Raw genomic sequence first — 19,285 nt, 5'->3', positions numbered from 1 at the left:
GTACTGTATAGTTGTGCAAACACAAAAAAATGCAAAATTTTGTTCACTGTGATGGAGCAGTAAAGCTTAGGGAGAGGTTTGGAAACCTTCTGGCATTATGTCTTGACCAAACATGCATTTGCTCACCACCATTACTTCCTGTACAAAATCTACTTGCCACCAACACAACAGATTCATTTTGTTGAGAGAACATTACCTAATTCTTCCATTATATTGTCAAAATCCTGTAATAAAAATACATGTTAAGGAAGAACTGGGTGAATTTCATATTCTATCTCATTTAACATTTATTGAATATATTTCTTAAAGTCCTATCTTATTTAATATGCTATTTCATTATCTGTTGTAACTTTTCTGTAAAACCCTCTGAATATGTTTTTCAAGGGATTAGGACATAGAACTCTTAACAGGAGGACTTAGGCAGGAAATGGAAAATTAGGTTCATGCACACAGAGCTTTAAAAATGGGATTGTATCTTCTGGGAAAATGTTATAAGTGGCAAGTCCTTAAAAGGCTGGGATTGGCCTGTAACAAAAATCTTCTTCAGCCTTTCTCCAGTCCTCCACTCTTGGGACACCCATTTCTTTGACTCATTTTAATGGGATTAGGTGTGTGGACTTAGAAAGATGAAGCCCATTAGTCAATTAGCCCTAATAGGCAGATTCAGGGGACAAAAACTTTGAGCTGAAACTAGTTCCTCCGAGTGCAACAAGGGATTTATGGCCTAATGGCTTCCTTATCTCCACAAGGAGGAAAAAAATTGAATCCCTCAGGAGAAGTGCTCTTTGAAATGGGACAAAATGATATGGAGAAGAATTGGGAGTCATTTTACCCAATGTCTGTGTTGGGGCCCAGGTGGTGAGCCAATAGAAGTGAAGAAAGAAGAGCAATTACAGAGCGGGGAATCTGCCAGTGTTTTGAAAGATGATTCGTTTGATCAGGCAATGCCGAGGGGCAGGACTTCAAGCTCCCTCCTTTCCAAGAACCTTTATGATCAGGAAATCTCACGGGATTTCAAATAGAAAGGAGAATATTTTTCAAGCCTTAAGAAGTTCGAGATGGATTTGGATGAGGCCAGAAGCCTGCTCATAGTTTCTTTGAACTTGTTTTTAACCAAATAAGTCATTCTCCTCTGCTTTCTTCCTCCTTTCCCTCAAAAAAAAAATAGTCCTGTGTAACAGATTCCATGAACATAGGGATGGAAGAATAGGTTGGACACTAAAATGCTCTCCAAATAGCATGTTTTTTCAAAATATTTTCAAGGGCAAGGGGTAATGGAGACCCCAGACTCTGTGGTAGTTTAGAGATTTAGAACATCCAGGCAAACTGAAGTCCTTGCTTTGACATGTCTGCCGAAGCCTTTGAGCCTCTGATGTAATTTAAGGCAATTGTCCCTGTGGGAAGGTCTAACTCTGTGACCGGTTGCATCTAAATAGTTGAATTCCCCGAGGAAACCAAAGGGATAGAAAAATTCAAGGGTAAATTACGTGACTCAGTATGGGGTGATAATAATGTTCCAAAACTTATATTTATTAATATTGACTTATTTTTGTCCATTTCCCACAGGAAATCATGAGGAGCGTATTTTCTGGCATATTTACATTTTAAGGAACTCTTCATCCTTTTGGTAATGTGCACTGATTGTTGGAATGAGAGCTACCTTTGTAAATTTCTGGTTTTAATTGAAGCTGAGGATGACAACAAACAGTAACTTCAACACTCTGGGAAGTCTATCTACTTTCTGCAGTTATCATTAAAATGTCTTTTAGACGTAGGTCATAACTGGAAACCTATAAATGATGTCTCTGTATTAGGCATTTCCCACAGAGCTAGGGCCCCAGGAGATTAAAATTTATCACATTGTTCTTATAGTTACAAATACCGCTGATACTGTTATTACTTAGAGAGTGCTGCTCAAAACATTTGATTTTAGTCCAAACACGTTTTATATAGTTTCTCTCCCCCCCACACACAAAAAAATCCTCCTAATCTTTTTAAAAGAGGTCTAATCTATTTCTCTTTTATAAGAACAATAAAAAGAGAAAGAAGAGGGACTGCTATTTTGTTCTGTTTAATTTTTTTTTTCTTAGTGTGATGGATTGCCTTGGATGCTTCCAATTTTCCACTGACTTTTCCAAGTATAGCTATATGACTATAAGGTTAGGAACCCAGGTTTAGAATGTGTGGTTTCTAAGCATTTCATTGTCTTGAAACTGTTGTATAAAATATGCAGAACATTCATTTTCCTTTACCACTGGAATTAACAAACTTACCCCAAATCCTTTTTGTGCTTTCTCGTCACCAGAAATGACAGCAGGCCCTACAAAAAGTGGAGGGTTGTCAGACTTTGAAGCAATGGACCAGTGTGAATCCACTGGATAGGTGAGACTCCCAACTCTTATTTTAAGAACAATAGCACCACAATAGCAAATTTGGGATTTTAAGAATATCTTAAATAATTATTTTTTTTTCTAAATAGGTTTTCCTAAGTTAAACTGAGTCAATTTTGTCTTATGGCAAATTTTCATATTAAGGGACCAAAGTCTAGGGGCTTCTGGAGTCCATTAAAATGAAAGTTTACTGTAGTATGGTGAGAAGTAGTATGAGCTTTCTCTGTTTGTGACATCTTAGAGCTTCCTCAGAGGCCCCTCTAGTTGAGTAATAATTTGTTAAACATCTATGAATTCTAAATTATCTAACAAAAAGAGGTAAAGAACTGTTTTTTTGGTGATGGCAGTATGATCTAGTGGAAAGAGCATGGGCCTGGGACTCAGAGGACTTGGGTTCTAATCCCAGCTGTGCCATTTGCCTGCTGTGTGACCTTGGGTGAGCCACTTCACTGCTCTGTGCCTCAGCTTCCTCAACTATAAAATGGGGATTCACTACCTGTTCTCCCTCCTACTTAGACTGTGAGCCCCATATGGGCCAGGGATTGTGTCTGACCTGATTAACTTATGCCTCCCATGAGCTTAGAAACATAGTAAACTTTTAACAAATACCACCATAATAATTGTTGTGCGTGCTTATTGAAAAGGTTTGACTGGAAGCCATCATCATGGACTCCCAGAGAGGAGAGACTTTGGCAGAGTACTGATGACACACCCTGAGTTAATAGGTTCCCTGTTCTCCAAATCTGCATCTCAGTTTCAACTCAACTAATATTTAAAACTGTAAATCAATCATCAGGTCAAGCACTTATGCTTTGGGGGTCAGAAAATAAATTATGGCTAGATATTAAGAGTTTATTGTTTTCATATTTCATTCTTCAAGCTTTTGTCTTTCATATCTCTTTAATCACAGTCTGATATAGAATGTGATTAACATCTTTGACCTTTAAGATGTGCAAAGAATAAGCATTTGTAATGAAATCTCTATAATCACATTTAATTGGACACCCTCACAGAAAGTTTATTTCAATTATACCTCTGAAATGCAACTATCTCTTAAATAGGATGATATTTAGAAGTAAACAGAAGCACTCATCTCTCTTTTCAAAACCTATGCAGAATAGTAATCTTGTACCCCTGAAATGTTAGTGACCAGGAATGGGAAAGTGGGGAATAGAGTGAGGAAACAGAGTGTGAATTTCCAAATCAGGGATTTTTCTAGGACAAAATGTACTAGTTCTTTCCATTTCTGACATAGTTGGCTCAGACAAGCTTTTGGAGTCAGTTGCTCTCTGAATTGTATCTTGCAGCGCTAGAGTCTGTTTAAGAAAAAACAAAGAGCCAGCTGGTGGGTTGGGGGAATGAAGAGGGTATTGCTAATAACAATCCTAGAACCAGAGCAGTGGTTGGAAGGAGGCTCAAAAGATCATTCAGTCCATTCTCTTGTCTCCAGGCTAGCCCCCGTCCAACCCAATCAGGAGATGAAGGCCTATTCTGTTTTTGTAAATCTCTAAGGAATTCTTTCTCTCTGACTCCCCTCATAACCAACTCTCATTTGAACAACTCTTGCCATCAGGAATGTCTAATAGAATTTTCACCTACTTCCCTTCTGCTGTACTTGAAGCTTCTTTCCTCTTGGAAAGATGAGACAGAGTCTCAAATGAAGGAATTTACTTGGGCATATGAAGCCAATCAATCAGTCATATTTATTGAAGGCCTTGTGTGTAGAAACCTGAATTAGCACTTGAGAGAATACAATATTATTATCATTATTGTATTCATTAAGTGCTTTCTATGTATCAAGCACAGTGCTAAGCCCTGCAGTAGATTCAAGTTAATCAGGTCAGACAAAGTCATTCATTCATTCATTCAATAGTATTTGTTGAGCTCTTACTATGTGCAGAGCACTGTACTAAGCGCTTGGAATGTACAAATTGGTAACAGAGACAATCCCTGCCCTTTGACGGGCTTACAGTCTAATTGGGGGAGACAGACAAGAACATTGGCAATAAATAGAATCAAGGAGAAGAACATCTCATTAAAACAATAGCAATAGTCCCTGTCCCTTGTGGGGCTCAGAGGCTAAGGAGAATTAAAAGATACTGTCCCTGAACCCAAAGCATTTACAGTCCCAAGATAGTGGGCCTATATGATTGTGCTGGTTTATTAGTGCTAATCTGTTCATTAATCAGTAGTATTAATTGAATGCCTTCTGTGCAAAGAGCACCATACCATATGTGTGGGAGCCTACAGTAGAGTTAGTCATTGTTGTCCCTACCCCTCCATGACCTTACAATCTAGCAGGGAGTCGGGCACTCAAATAATTTACAAATAGGAGGAAGAAGGAATGGGGGTTATATACATGACTTATGCATAACTCATGCATGTGCATTGTGCATAAGATATACACAGAAGTGCTACAAAAGTCAGAGATTACACAAGGGCTCAGATAGCCCAACAATGCTAAATCGGAATTTGGGGGAATATATCCTGTTGTGGCTCAACGTTTGATCCCCAAAGGGTGGTGTGCCAGGAACTTAGGGAGGAATGCCTATTTAACTGGGACAGAAAGACAACTCCACCCCAACGCCAACAGCTTTCCTGAACAACTCTTCGTGATGCCATGCTATTTGGTTCCATTGGATACGGAGGAACTTTGAGAGGGGTCCTCATCCACCACTCAGGGTCTTTGAAAAGTAATTTGTCATGCAATATCATGCACCTACTGTACCCAACTGCCATTCACTGGTTTTAAAGGGTGCAGTTAATAATAATAATGTTGGTATTTGTTAAGCACTTACTATGTGCCGAGCACTGTTCTAAGCGCTGGGGTAGACATAGGGGAATCAGGTTGTCCCACGTGGGGCTCACAGTCTTAATCCCCATTTTACAGATGAGGGAACTGAGGCACGGAGAAGTTAAGTGACTTGCCCACAGTCACACAGCCGACAAGTGGCAGAGCTGGGATTCGAACTCATGAGCCCTGACTCCAAAGCCCGTGCTCTTTCCACTGAGCCACGCTGCTTCTCCAGTTCCTACTGCAAACAAGCTAACATCACTATCTATCATTAATTTTTGAGGATTTATGAATACACAGACCCACCCCCAGAAGAAATTTGACAGTGGGAAATGTGTCTTGGTAAAGGTCACTCTGCGCATAAGGAGCAGGCTTCCCTGCTTCACAATAATTCCCAATGAGAAGACTGACGTGGCTGAATACAGCATGTCACCCGTGACCCCGGACTCATCCAGATGGATCTTCTCTCTAACTGGGCCTGGACTACATAATAATAATAATGGTGGTATTTGTTATACGCTTACTATGTGCCAAGCACTGTTCTAAGGGCTGGGGAGGATACAAGGTGATCAAGTTGTCCCACGTGGGACTCACAGTCTTAATGCCCATTTTACAAATGAGGTAACTGAGGCACAGAGAAGTTAAGTGACTTGCCCAAAGTCACACAGCTGACAAGTGTCAGCGACAGGATTTGTACCCATGACCTCTGACTCCCCAACCCGTGCTCTTTCCAATGAGCCACGCTGCTTCTCATCTGCTACATCTCATCTCATCAGTCTCATCTGCAGACTACATCTGCTTCAGCAAGCTTATGCAGGGGTAGCCCTGGTCGTCTCACCACAGAGGGCATTTGGATGGTTGTCCGGCGTGATCTGCATTAGCTGGGTAGCACTAATAATATTGTTGGTATTTGTTAAGCGCTTACTATGTGCAGAGCACTGTTCTAAGCGCTGGGGTAGATACAGGTAATCAGGTTGTCCCACGTGGGGCTCACAGTCTTCATCCCCATTTTCCAGATGAGGTAACTGAGGCACAGAGAAGTTAAGTGACTTGCCCACAGTCACACAGCTGACAAGTGGCAAAGCTGGGATTCGAACCTATGACCTCTGACTCCCAAGCCCGTGCTCTTTTCACTGAGCCACTCTGCTTGCTCCACTACACAGCTCTCCACCATTGAACGTTGAAGTGTGACTCTGTGGCTGGCAGTAAGCATAAGAGCACATGTCCATAGAATAAAGTAATATTAGGGCAGCCTCTGGAAAATTGAGCAGTGACTCTAATAGAAATTAAGCAATAGAACCATCTGCATTTTTTTTCCCTACCATTAGAAGCAGTAGTAATGGTGTTTGACTATCCACAGAGTGCAAATGAACTGCACTAAAGGCTTGAGATAATACAACAGAACAACAAAAAGAAGACACATTCCCTGCCCACAGGGAGCTTGTTGGGGAAGACAGGCATGAAGATATTTACAAATGGAGGATTTAGAATAAATAACTGAATACATAGTTAAATCAACAGCTATATATAAGTGCTAGGATGGGTACAAATAAAGGCATAAGTGCTTAGAGATGGCTGATGTGTTGATACTACTTGTGTTGTTGGGAATTAATTAGTAAAGCAGCGTGGCCTAGTGGAAAGGTCATGGGCCTGGGAGTCAGGGAACCTGGGTTCTAATTCCAACTGTGCCACTTGCCTGCTGTGTGACCTCGGGCATGTCCCTTAACTTTTCTATGTCTCAGTTTCCTCATTTGTAAAATGGGGATTCAATTCCTGCTCTCCCTCCTACTTAAACTGTGAGCGCTGTATGGTGCATAGATAAAGTCCTATCTGATTATCTTGTGTCTATCTTAGGAGTTAGGACAGTGTTTGGCACATGGTAAGTGCTTAATAAATATTGTTAGTAGTAGTAATAATAATAATTGAGGAAGCTTGTTAGAGGAGGTGGGATTTTAGGATGTTCATGAACATTGAGGAGTAATATGGTCTGTCAGATTCTGAGAGGGATGTGTTCTAGGTCTGGGTAACAGTACGAGCAAGGGGATGGAGGAAAGAGAGGGAAGAGAGCGCATGGGCTCACAGCTGAGGAAACTCAGGCAGAGAGAAGTTAAGTGACTTGCCCAAAGTCACACACCAGGCAAGTGACAGAGCCAGGATCAGAACTCAGATCCTCTAGACTGTAAGCTTGTTGTGGGCAGGGCATGTGCTTGTTTATTGCTGTATTCTCCTAAGTGCTTAGTACAGTGTTATGCACATGGTAAGAGCTCAGTAATTCTTATTGACTGACTCTGGCTCCCAGACCCATACTCTTTCCACTAGGCCATGGTACTTGTATAGGAATGGGACCAGGAACAGTAGCAAGAGCCAGAGGGCTGTTGTAAGATGAAGAAAAGAATTGTTTTTAACGTTTATGCATTCCTAATGACCACCCCCACAACCACCTGCTTTCACTTACTCCTTAAATCTGCCAGCCTCCTGATCCACTTCACCAACTCACCAATTTGGGCCAACACAGAAAATCATCATCATCATCATCATTATTAATCATTGTACCATTTCTAATTTCACTAACTTTGAAAGACCACTCTCCTTCCACAACCTCCTCAATCAATCTATTGGTAGTATTTACTGAGGGTTTACTGTATGCAGAGCACTGTACTAAATGCTTGGCAGAGTACAGTACAGTAACATTCGTAGATATGTTCCCTCCTCACTTGCCTTTTATCCAGTAACCTCCCTGCAAAACAATCCTCTCCCATCAGAGACTTCCAATTTCTAGATCCCATTCAGTTATCCCAGGCATCATGCCCCACTTGGACTCCCTACCTAACTTCCCCTCTCGATGCATTAATCCACCTCCTTAACTCCACTCTCTCTGCCTTACTCAACTTCTTTACCCCTCTGTCTCTCTGCCAATCTGACACCACCAACCCCCACCTTCCCTGTCTTGGATCATCCACATAAGATTTCCTCCACTTTTATCCTCGTGCCACAGAGCACTGTTGGCAGAAATCCAAGCTCCAGGCTACTTTCACATTCACCCATCCTCACTTCCTGTCAGCAACACTGTTTTTCCTCCTTCCTTGACTCCCGTGCTTATTGTCTCCACCAATTGTTCCAGGCCTTTAATGTCCCCCCACCCCCTGAAACTCCCAGTACTCCCTCCTTCCTCCCGTGCTTCATAACTGAAGATCTTGGCAAGTTCTTTGTTAACCTAATTGAAACTGTGAGGTGATAGCTCTCCCAAATCCCCTCACCTCCCCAATTCTCTCCTACTTCTGTATTCACACTCTCATCCTTTTCAACCAAATCTCAAGAAAATATCGCCTTTAGTATCTCAAAATCTTCCTGTATCTCCAACCCCATCCCTCTGAACTTCTAATCACACATGGACCCAGTTTTCTTTCCTCTGTGACAGTCATCTTCAAACACTTGCGCTTTGCCGGCTCCTTCTCTCTACCTCCAAATGGATCCACATCTCTCCTGACCCCCCCAAAAAAAAGCTTTCCCTCTGCCTCCTCCCATTCCTGTACAATCTCCTTGCATAAATTGTATGTACTTCCTGCTCCACTTCCTCTTGTCCAACACTCTTCTTCACCCTCTCCAATCCAGTTTCCACCCCTTCCACTCCGCTGAGACTACTCGCTCCAGAGCTATCAGTGACCTCCTCTTCTTCCCAAATCTAACAGGATCTACCCTGTTCTAACATTTACCAAACTTTTGGCTGATTTGATAGTGTGATCTCTCCTGTCTTCTGGAAACATGTCCTAATCTTGAGTTTTCTGACAAAATTTTCTTCTAGATCTTCTCCTACCTCTCTGGACAATCTTTCTCAGTCTCTTTCACCAGATTTTTCTCAGCTTCTTACTCCTCAGCTGTGGGTGACTCTTCTTAATTTATATTCACACCCTTGGGGAATTCATCCACTCCCACTGCTTAAACTACCACTTCTATGTGGATGACCTCAAATCTACCTTGCTAGCCCTGATCCGTCTCCTTTTCCGCAATCTCATATTTCCTTTAATTTCCAGGATGACACTGAATGGATTTCCTCTGGCCTGGAATGCCCTCCTTCCTCAAATCCAACAGACAATTACGCTCCCCCCCCCTTCCTTTTTGAAGACACATCTCCTCCAAGAGGCCTTCCTAGACTAAACCCCACCTTTCCTCATCTCCCACTCCCTTCTGTGTCACCCTGATTTGTTCCCTTTACTAGTCACCCCCCCAGCCCTTACACAGTACTTATGTACATACCTGTAATTTTATTTATTTGTATTCATATCTGTCTTAATAATAATAATGTTGGTATTTGTTAAGCGCTTACTATGTGCCGAGCACTGTTCTAAGTGCTGGGGTAGACACAGGGGAATCAGGTTGTCCCACGTGGGGCTCACAGTCTTCATTCCCATTTTACAGATGAGGTAACTGAGGCACCGAGAAGTTAAGTGACTTGCCCAAAGTCACACAGCTGACAAATGGCCGAGCCGGGATTTGAACCCATGACCTCTGACTCCAAAGCCCTTGCTCTTTCCACTGAGCCACGCTGCTTCCCCTCTCTTCCCCTTCCTCTTCCCCTCTCTAGACTGTAAGCTCATTGTGGCAGGGAATGTGTCAGTTTATAATTGTGTTGTACTCTCCCAAGCATTTAGTACAGTGCTCTGCACACAGTAAGAGTTCAGTAAATATGACCGAATGAATGAATGAATGATTTCCAGCTTGCCCTTCTAGCTCAGTATGTCCAAAGCTGAACTCCTCATCTTCCCTCTGAAATACTTTCCTCCTCCTAACTTTGCCTAGTAGTTGACAGTGCCACTAACCTTCCCACCTCTAAACCACAGAACCTAGACATTATCTGTAATTATTTATAATAATAACAATAATAATGACAGCATTTATTAGCAAGAACTTGGCTAAGTGCTGGGTTCTCCCTGAGAAAATCAGAACAGACACAGTACTGTCCCACATGAGGCTGACAGTCTAAGAAGAAGGGAGAATAGGAATTTTATCCCCATTTTACAGATCAGGCAATTGAAATAGAAAGGTTAAGTGACTTGCCCAAGGTCAGACAGCAGTCCAAAGGTGGAACCAGACCACAGTGTTCCTCTCTCTCTTTCAACTCCCATGCCCCTGGTGTAGTAAAATGAGAGCAGAACTGGTAGTCAAAAAACCTGGGCTCTAGGCCCTGTCTCCAGTCTCTTCCCTCTCCAGTCCAATCTTCACTCTGTCACTCTGAATTATCATTCTCCACATCTCCTAATTCCTTTAGAACCCCCAGTGGTTGCCCATTTCTCTCTCTATCAAGAAGAAACTCGAGGCAATTGATTTTAAGACACTTCATCAGCTATCTCCATCCTACTTATCCATTCTCCTTTCCCACTGCACCCCAGCTCACACTGTTCATTCCTTGAAAGCTAACCTACTCAATGTGCCTTGCTCTTATCTCTCAAAGTGCCCACCTATTGTTCCCTCCCCATTCAAATCTGACATAGCACAGTTCTCCCCATCTTCAAAACCCTTGTTATATAATAATTATGGTATTTGTTAAGCACTTACTTTCTGCCAGGCACTGTACTAAGCACTCTAAATCTACAGAAGCAGTTTTACACCACCTAAGCATGGCTAGTGGATAGAGTACAGGCCTGGGTGTCAGAAGATCATGAGTTCCAATCTTGGCTCCACCACATGTCTGCTCTGTGATCTTGGGTAAGTCACTTCACTTCTTTGGACTTCAATTACCTCATCTGTACAATGGGGATTGAGACTGTGAGCCCCACATGGGATAGGGACTGCGTTCAACCCATTTGCTGGTATCCACCCCAGAACTTACAGTGCTTGGCACATAGTAAGCACTTGGGAAATACTACAATTATTATTATTATTGTTATTATTAAGTTCTCACAATCCCCTGGAGCACTTAAGTATATATCTTATATAATTTATTACTTCCTCTTATCTGTAATTTACTTTAATGTCTATCTCCCCTTTATACTGTAAGCTCTTTGAGGGCAGGACTCAAAATCAGTTTTAAAGTTCTTAGTACAGGACTCTGCACACAAATCGCATTAATACTTTTGACTGATTAGTATGGGGAGGCTTGAGAATATTTGAAGGTTCAAGGGAAGGAACCATCAGAAATTAAGAGGTTGACAATACTAGTGAGGGAGAGGAGGAGTGTGGCAGCAAGCGTTTTTCAGAGGGAAGGGGGTAAGGTCAGTGGCGCAGGTAGAGGGGGGTTGATTTTCAGGAGAAACCAATTTTGACAGATTCCTGAGTGCAATTGTTTGGTGATTTTCTTGGATTTTCTAAACAATAGAGGGGGCAGTAAAACAAGGTTGAGAATAAATGGGAGATGTGGATCCTGATAAGTGAGGACAGGGTAAGGCAGAGTTTTTCCGGTCAAGTGGACTAAAAGTCTCCTGATTCTGAAAAAGCTCTTTCCAAGATAATAAATACCTTAATTCTTCCCTAGAAATGGACTGATTTTTCCATCTCTTCAATCAAGTTTGTTCTTATCTGGACCTTATCCAATCTAAATCCTCTTAAAAGAGTGAGAGATCTAAACTGGACATGTAAGCTCTCGACCAGTGCAGAGTATAGTGGAAACATTACTTCCTAAGTCTTCTACATCATATTTCTGTTGATACATCCCAGTTGGTTTTATTAATAATGAATAATACTATGTTGATGACTTGCATTCAGCTTCTGGCCAACGAAGACAGTGTGACGGGAGTCAGTTTTATATAGTATTGTCTTCTTTTAAAGAGATGTCCTAGTACTTCAAGAAGGCTTTTGCTCACAGCAAAATATCCATTTCTTTTCAGTGTGGGACAGGATTAGAAAATTCCCCTCCTTTCCCCTGAGACCTCTCCAAATAAAAACAGGCTAATAGAGTCCTCTCTGGCCAATGACTTGCAGGAAGTAGGGAGACATTCTCCTGTAGAATCAGGGCAGCAAACCAAAGTGGGAGGCAGAATTGCGCCTGAATTCCATAGAGATAAATTACATTCTCCATTCTCTGCCTCCCTTAGAAGAAAAAAAGCTCAGCTTTTACCCTCCCTCTCTAACCTATTGTTCCCTGACTTCTCTCCACATTCCCTCTCATGTGGAAGCTAAGAATTAGTAGATAGGATGACAGCAGAATTGGAAAGTTCTGCATTTAATAAATTTATTTTATGGCTCCTTTAGTGTATAAAGGCCTCATGGCAGGGTCATGGTTTCACTAAACTACTATTTACTGTTGAACTTGTATGAATTGCCTCATGACTATAGTAAACAGATATTTCTTTTTTTATGGTATTTAAGTACTTACTATGTGCCAGGCACTGTACTAAGCTCTGGGGTAATAATGTTGGTATTTGTTAAGCGCTTACTATGTGCAGAGCACTGTTCTAAGAGCTGGGGTAAATACAGGGTAATCAGGTTGTCCCATGTGAGGCTCACAGTCTTCATCCCCATTTTACAGATGAGATAACTGAGGCCCAGAGAAGTGAAGTGACTTGCCCACAGTCACACAGCTGACAAGTGGCAGAGCCAGAATTCGAACCCATGACCCCTGACTCCCAAGCCCGTGCTCTTTTCCACTGAGCCACGCTGTTATAGACACAGTTATTCAGGTTAGACCTAGTCCATGACCCACATGGGGCTCAAAGTCTTAATTCCATTTTACAGGTGAGGTAACTGAAGTACAGAGAAGTTAAGTAACTTGCCCAAGGTCACACAGCAGAGAAGTGGTGGAGTAAGGATTAGAACCCAGGTCCTTCTGACTCACTGGCTCATGCTTTCTCCACTAAGCCACACTGTTTCTCCCAGGGAAGCCGAGTTATCCTGCTTTTACTCTTTTCTAGGACTTTTGTCCTCTGTTCCCAAACTCCTAAAGGAACACTATTATTCCCTATTCATTTGGAAGTCATTAAGACTTCTTTAGTCATTTCATCTGAGAAATGTGTAACTTAGGAGTAGGGTAAAATCATGGCATTATATTATATTTCATATTATTCAGAAGCAGCTCTTTAACCAGTAAATACAAAGGGTCCTTTTCACGCTATATACTAATTAAATGCCCTTGTTCTTGGTTTCACTCCTTTTCTAACCAAAAGATGCTTCATTCTGGTGGCGTAAATGGGTGAAGTTATGCTCTCTTAGAAGCCAAGCATGTGAAGTGTTGGGTGGGAAGGGAGAGGCTGCCTAGAAATAGCTTTCCCTCATCTGTCTGACTCATATTTATCTAAAAATAAAAGGAAAATGAAGAGAAAAATAAATGAAAAGAGATAACATGCAGTTGCACATCTCTGAGAAAGGGAGAGATCGTTTTCCTGAGAAGTCTCCATTTCACATTTCTTTCAAAATGACCTTTCAACCCCACTAACCCTATCTCTGGAATATAAACCCATTAATGAAAGTTCTTCTAAATCTTCCAATCCTACCCCTCAACCTTTTGTCCCTATATGTCAATTCCAACAGTATATCAGAATGTGCTCTATGTAGACTGTCTGTATGTCTATATGAAAAATAAAACATTCTGAAGTAATCGTGATTCAAATTAGTTAGCAAAGAATCCAGCCTGGGCTATGAATTCTTATCCTCAGCTACAGATGATTTCCTGTGTGGAACTCTGGACTGATCAGCAAACTTTTGTGACTCACTTTTCTCATTTGTGTAATGGGCTTGTAACACTGCCTGACATCACTAGGTGATTTTTTTTTTTAAGAAACAATGAATATGTGATTGTAAAGCATTTTGAAAATTCACATATTTATAGTGGTGAACCAATGAATTATTGAAGAGCTTCTTGAAATTGCAACTATTTATTAATCTTAAATTATATATTCAAAGAACTAGGAAAAACACCCCAGAAAAATGGCATTTAGTTCTCAGCCTACATTTTCAGAGCCTTGGGGACATGCCTACAGAGCAGGTCGCTGAAAGCTTTAGAGAAAATGTGACATGTAACAACCCAGAGAAGTTGAACTGCTGGATTTTTAGCTTGCTCCGGGACAAAAGTCATAAGATGTGAAAACAATTTTAAATTTGTCTTTCATATCTTCATCTGTAAGAGCAGTTCTCATGTCTATATTGGGTATAGCATTGGCACCCAATGGGCACTAAATAAAGAAGGATAAAAGAAAAATAAACAGTGTATCTGGCTATGCTTGCTGGGAGCTCCACATTTTATACAGTGGTCTGAAATTCTCTAGAAAATACCAAGTGGCCACTGTAGTGACTGAATTCATATCTCTGATCCACGAAACTTTAAAAACTGTCCAGAGAGGGCACATTAAATAAATTGTGGTTTTTTTAAGTGCTTATTATGTGTCAAGCACTCTTCTAAACTCTGGGGAAGATACCAAATAATCAGGTCAGACACAGTCCGTGACTCACAAAGGGCTCAGAGTCTAAGCAGGATGGAAAGGAGCTATCGAATCCCCATTTTACAGATGAGGTAGCTGACACACAGAGAAGTTAAGTGACTTGCTCAAGGTCACATAGCAGGTAGGTGGGGGATCTGGGATTAGTATCTAGGCCCAATGCCTCACTCTCAAGTCCACACTTTTTCCACTAGGCCACACGGCCCCTCTTTAGAAGAATATAGAGTCGGAAGGTGACAGAGACAGAGTGAGAAAGAAAGTGTGTATGGGCAGGGTGGAGGGGTGGAATGGGAAGAGAAAGAGAATTTGCTCCATGACTTCAGAATACTATGGCTGCCAATTGTCAGTAACCACGGAGCAGCTGGGAAGCTTAGAGACCAGAGGGAAAATTCTGGATTTGCATGTGAATGAGGGAGAGGGAGGAGGGAATGTCTGTGAGAAAAATAGGGTGGAGGGGGAGGGACATCAGAATAAAAAGTAAACAAGGGAGAAGAAATAGCCAAAGAGTGGTGAAGTGTTTGTCCAGATGCACTAGCAGTAGAAGGGGCCATGACAAGAAATAGAAAATTCCACTGGTGGTCTGTAAAGTAAACTATGAAAGAATGATCAAAAACTTCAAGGAAGTTCCTGATTCTGAAATTGTCTGATGTTAAAGGTGTTTGTGTAAGGGGAGGTTAACAGTGTACTCTAGTCTCCAGAGACAAGAGGTCAAGTGCTGGTCTGACTGTATTTTTTCTCTTTTCCCTCATCCCCTCTTACAGCCCCTTTTCTTTCTTTTTCACCCCTTCCTGCCCCCCTTCACTGCTACATAGTGAGTGTATAAACCAAGTAAAATATTAAGAAGCCAAAGCTTCCAACTATGTCATCTTGTTGACATATGCTTGGATGTAATCCATGGGTACTGAGAAAACATTTACTGTGTGATCTGAAGGCATTAGATGAATGTTCTGGGCAGCTAAAGTGAAGTGGGTTTCATGATGTTTTCTGTAGGTGTAAGAACAGGAGAACTTAGGATCCTCAAATTTGTAACTTCCTCAGCAATGAACAAGAGTCGTATTTCCAAAAATTTTTGTGGCTATTTTAAGAAAGTCAGTATAATATCTGAGCTGAAAGCACAGATAGCTCCATGATTAATTTGAAGAAGCTGTCAGTCAAATGACTACTACAAATAATAATAATAGTATTAAGTGCTTACCATGTGTCAAGCACTGTTCTAAGCACTAGGGTAGATAGCAGTTAATCGGGTTGTAAACAGTCCCTGTCCCACGTAGGATTTACAGTCTTAATCCCCATTTTACAGATGAGGTAACTGAGGCAGAGGGAAGTGAAGTGACCTGCCCAAGGTCACACAGCAGGCAAGTGGCAGAGCTGGGATTAGAACCCAGATCCTTTCCACTAGGTCCAGGCTGCTTCCAACTAATAAGCTTCCCTAAACAACCAGAGGATACAAAGCACAATTTTGTAAGAAATGTGTCAGGAACTGAAGCTTGAATGAACCCTGACTCGCATGTCCTGGGTCTAAAAGAGATCAGCGGGCAGCAGTGAAAATACTGTGGCCACTTGTTTCTGTGGGAATGGACTAGTTGAAAGGGAATGTGGAGCTCAGTTGTCCTTTAATGGAGGCCCCACAACTTGCAAGGCTTGATATTCAAGTTTCAGTTCTTTTTCTATTCCTGAGTAACTTCCAACTCCTAAGATCATAATGTAAGGCAGGCTGAATTAGAACCAGGAAATGACCTTAAAAACCCAACTCTATTTGCCTCTCCTTCTACTCCCTTCTTGTAGTCATAGTAGCAACATTACTGAGCAACCACTGGGCAGAATGCGCTTCACTAAGCCCTTGGAAAGTACAAAATAAGCAAGGACGCATCTCCTGCCCACAAAGAGATTATATTCTAATGGGGAAGATGAACATAAAAGTATTTATAATAACAGTAGTCAAAATAACTACACTGAATGTACAAATGAGTAAATGTTTATCAGAAATCTTAAGGAGAGGTGTAATTAGGTGTATAAGTGTAAGAGATGGCTGAATCCAGGTAATTTATGACCTAGGGTGTTGGGAATTATTGGGGAAGGCATATTAGAGGAGGTGGGTCTCAGTGGAGTTTTGAATATGGGAAGAGTGGTAGTCTGATGGGATTGTAATGGGTGGGCAGTTGGGGAACTGCCTGAATAGGGGATGGGGATCAGAAAATCCACATTAAAGAGAAATTCCTTACCATTGGCTTTAAATCATTCAATCAGCCTGCCTCCTCCTACCTAACCTCACTGCTTTCCTACCACAGTCCAACCCGAACACTTCACTGCTCTAAGGCCAGCCTACTCACTGTACCTCGATATCATTGATCTTGCCACCGACCTCTCGCCCACAACCTACCTCTGGCTCACTGTACCTCTATCTCATCTATCTCACTGCGGTCCTCTTGCTCACGTCCTGCCTCTGGCCTGGAACACCCTCTCATTTCATGTCGAACAGAAAATCACTTTCCCCTCTTTCAAAGCCTTATTGAAGGCAAATCTCCTCCAAGAGGCCTTCATTTCCTCTTCCCTCACTCCCTTCTGCATGCCCTTACAATAGACTTTGTACCTTTTATTCACCCCTTCCTCCGCCCCACAGCACTTATGTACAAATCTGTAATTTACTTATATTAATGTCTGCCTAGATTGAAAGCTTGTTGTGGGCAAGGAATGTATCAGCTCTGTTACATTGTACTCTCTCCGGCACTTATTACAGTTCTCTGCATAGAGTAAATTCTCAATAAATACAATCAACTGATTAAAAGGGAGATACAAAGAGAAGGTTACATTGGGAGGAATGAAGAGAGCAGGCTGGGGAGATGAGGAAAGCAGATATGTAAGGTGCCGTGAATGTATGGAGAACTTCGAAGCTGATTGTGAGTGATTTGGGGCTTGATGTATAGGGACACAAGAAGTTAGTGAAGGGTTTTGAGAAGTGGAGAGATGTGTTCCAAGTGATGCTTCAGGAAGATGATCCTTGAAGCAGTGACCAGAATTTTTTAGAGGCTGGAGGCAGGGAAGCCAAAGGAGGCTGTTAAAATAGTCTTGTGGAGATAACAGAGCTTGACAGCAGTGGTAGGTTTTTGAGTGGAGAGGAAGAGGTAGATCTAGAAGATGTGTAGGTATGGATTTGAAGGGAAATTCGGGAGCATTGCAGGTCCAGAGGGGAAGCCTTGGTGGTGGTATTTCCATCACACGGACCCTGGAGAGCCTCAAGTGAAGAGGTCCACCCCCTCGTCCCCTTGTATTCAAAATTTCTAAGGAGGCCCCCAGAAACCTGGGATTAGTGCCAATTGACCTAGTCTTAAAACCTCCCTTTAACGCTAAGTCACATCAAGGAACAATGGCTCCAAACACCATAGCCTGAGGATCTAGTGGGATCCCCAGAGATATAATAATGCTGGTATTTGTTAAGCGCTTACTATGTGCAGAGCACTGTTCTAAGAGCTGGGGTAAATACAGGGTAATCAGGTTGTCCCACGTGAGGCTTACAGTCTTCATCCCCATTTTACAGATGAGATAACTGAGGCCCAGAGAAGTGAAGTGACTTGCCCACAGTCACACAGCTGACAAGTGGCGGAGCCGGCATTCGAACCCATGACCTCTGACTCCCAAGCTCGGACTCTTTCCACCGAGCCACGAATTCTCCTGCGGTATTGGAGAGTTCCTGCACCTTTTAGCTAATTTCATGTGGCAAGATAGTACTAATAATTGTGATACCTGCAAAGTATTTTCCATGTACCAAGCAGTGGGGTTGATTCAATATGAGCAGATTGGGCACTGTCCCTGTCCCACAGTGGGCTCACAGTCTAAGAGGGATGAAGAGCAAGTATTTTATCCCCATCTTACAGCTGAGGAAACTGAGGTACAGAGAAGTTAAGTGACTTGCACAAGGTCACACGGTGGGCAATTGGCAGAGTCAGAATCAGAACCCAGGTCCCCTGATTCTCATACTCGTGTTCTTTCCATTAGGCCAAGCTGCTTCTCGTAGATGATCGGAAACACGATGATGGAAGAGATCAGTGCAGAGATTGTCCAATAGGCTATACAAACCCAGGATAGTACTTCAAAGTACCCTAGGGGAGTACAGCCCTTATGGCCAATCAATCCATTGATGGTGTTTAATGGATGCTTATTCTGTGCAGAGCACTGTACTGAGCGCTTGGGAGAGTACAATGTAAAGGAGTTGGTAGATCTGTTCCTTGTTTTCAGGGATCTAGCAGTGGCCATGAATAATGGAACCCCTAGGAGGCAGGGAATAAGCAGCAAGTAGCCCAGAAGCAGGTGAGAAGAGAATGCTGCTGACTAGAGACCTCCAGGAGCTGCTTTTTCCTTGATCACTTGCCACTTATCTGCTACACCTGATACCAGAGGTGACTATGTCTGCATCATCATATGTGAGTGGAAATGTGGGTGAGTGTGAATGAGAGGTGGCTGAGTGGGAGGGAGGCTGAGAGTGACAAAGAGTGGGAAGGTGAGATATAGTGACAGTGATGGAATTTCTTCACAGAGCAATAGTAAGCCTTGTCCTGAGACCTAGAAGCAGTGAGGCCTAGTAGAAAGACCATCAATCGATGGAATTTATTGAATATTTACTGTATTAAGCTTTTGGGAGAGTATGACATAAACACAACCTCCACTCACAAGGAGGACCTGGATTCTAATTCTGACTCCATCACTTGCCTGCTGTATGACCTTGGGCAAATCACAACTTC

The 19,285-nt window shown here is 42.1% G+C and overlaps 1 long non-coding RNA gene across 1 annotated transcript in view; it reads left to right on the top strand.

Annotated features, from left to right (window-relative positions):
- Window positions 1-1,558: 1,558 nt before the first annotated feature.
- The window catches only part of LOC120639040, a 61,075-nt gene continuing 43,348 nt past the window's right edge, over window positions 1,559-19,285 (top strand). The window contains exons 1-2 of the long non-coding RNA XR_005661176.1: window positions 1,559-1,627; window positions 2,306-2,382. This is a non-coding gene — a long non-coding RNA (uncharacterized LOC120639040). The remainder of the gene's footprint in view (window positions 1,628-2,305; window positions 2,383-19,285) is intronic.

Source organism: Ornithorhynchus anatinus, chromosome 2 (assembly GCF_004115215.2).
Source record: "Ornithorhynchus anatinus isolate Pmale09 chromosome 2, mOrnAna1.pri.v4, whole genome shotgun sequence".
Classification (NCBI taxonomy): domain Eukaryota; kingdom Metazoa; phylum Chordata; class Mammalia; order Monotremata; family Ornithorhynchidae; genus Ornithorhynchus; species Ornithorhynchus anatinus.
Note: the sequence above shows the minus strand (reverse complement) of the source record. Positions and strands in the feature narration are given on the sequence as shown.